The sequence below is a fragment of the Neophocaena asiaeorientalis genome, unplaced genomic scaffold (genome assembly GCF_003031525.2).
Source record: "Neophocaena asiaeorientalis asiaeorientalis breed wild unplaced genomic scaffold, Neophocaena_asiaeorientalis_V1.1 scaffold798, whole genome shotgun sequence".
Taxonomy (NCBI): Eukaryota; Metazoa; Chordata; class Mammalia; order Artiodactyla; family Phocoenidae; genus Neophocaena; species Neophocaena asiaeorientalis.
Genome location: NW_020173042.1, coordinates 320877 through 322447, shown reverse-complemented (window position 1 = coordinate 322447; position 1571 = coordinate 320877).

Genomic DNA, 1571 nt, shown 5'->3' with positions numbered 1-1571 from the left:
TTTCTTATTTGTTTTTATAGCCCAACAATGTTATTCGGTTCATTATCAGTGAATAGACAATTTGAAATATGAAATGTAATGAACTATATACGAGCCAGGATCTTTGTTAAGGAAGAGTCACTCTCTTAATTACAAGGAAATATATACAGGGAAAATTCCCTGACCTGTTCAGTTGACTGTCATGTGTTGTAAATAACTGACACATTCTCTAGGAATTACTGAAGATTATATGCAAGGAACCTGTTCTTGGGACATAGGCTTAAGGACAGTCTCTGGTCCTCATTCTTCTTGAAGACGTTTCCCATAGAAATTTGAAAGGGTCTCTCAGGAAATGCTTTTCTTTTCTTCCTCAAATTACACATCATCTACCCTAAGATCCAAATCCTTAGAGTTTTCTTCTGGTTGTATTACTGCCTCCTAGTTTGACAAGCTAAACTGTGCCAGTGGATAGGAGTAGGTTAATATACTGTTTCACCAAGACGATTTATTTTCAAGTTAGCTGTGCTATAACTCAAAGAAGTGATTCTGGTAGAGAAGATTTTAAGTTGACAAGTGGGGTACTTTTAGATGAGTGAGCATTTTTATGCCCATCAAAGATTTTACATCACATCGAACCTGCACTGCTCTTTTTGATTCTTTGGTTGGCTTTAACTACACACTGTTAATTTCTCAAATTATCAAGCCTTCTTATATCATTGTAGATTTATATCGCTCCTTTTGCTTATGGTTTCATTTCTACATCTCTGAGTCCCATTTCTCTCATTTATAAAAATGGTCATTGTTCTTTTGTTTTGTTTTGATTTACACCTAAGAGGAATTGTTACCAAACCAAACTTGGGTCTACTCACCCGACATGAAACAAAGATGAAACCACACTGGGTTGTGGTGAAAGAAATTACAGTGTATGTTACAAGGTGCCCATCATGGGGTCAAGCAAGGGGGATGCGCAGCTCATCCTCAAAAGTACCAAACTCCCCTGTGGCTTTCAGGAAGGGTTTTTAAAGGTAACATTAGGAGCGAGGGTTGCAGGGTGCCCGATCGGACATTCTTCTGATTGGTTGTTGCTGAGGTGACAGGACAACGTTTTGGCAATTTCAATTATCAGTTTTCTGGCTCCAAACGGTCTGGGGTCCAAGTGCTTGTGGTCAGCATGCAGTTAACTTCTTCCACCTGGTGGGGGTTTTAATGTCTGCAAAACAACTCAAGGATATGACTCAGAATATTATCTATAGCTCTCGAGGAGGAACTAAAAGTCCTTGACTTTGTTTATGGCTAAACTATTATTATTTTGTCTGACAGTTTTCCTTTGTTTCTGCATTTCTCTGATTAAGTTTGCTCTTTGGAACTCAGGGAAGGTCTAGGAGGCTACAGCTTTTCTACAAACAAGAGGCGGGGGACATTGAGGGGTCTGATCCTGCTGGGTTTCTGGATTACAAAGCCCAAGGGCACCAATTCCCTGCACTGCTTGTTAGTGCTTTGATTTCCTAACCCCCTAAGAATGTCTTCTTGAAAGTTTATGTTTAGCTAATGGTTTTGACAGTTGAGCTCTCCCTCTTTAATGTCTAAATCTT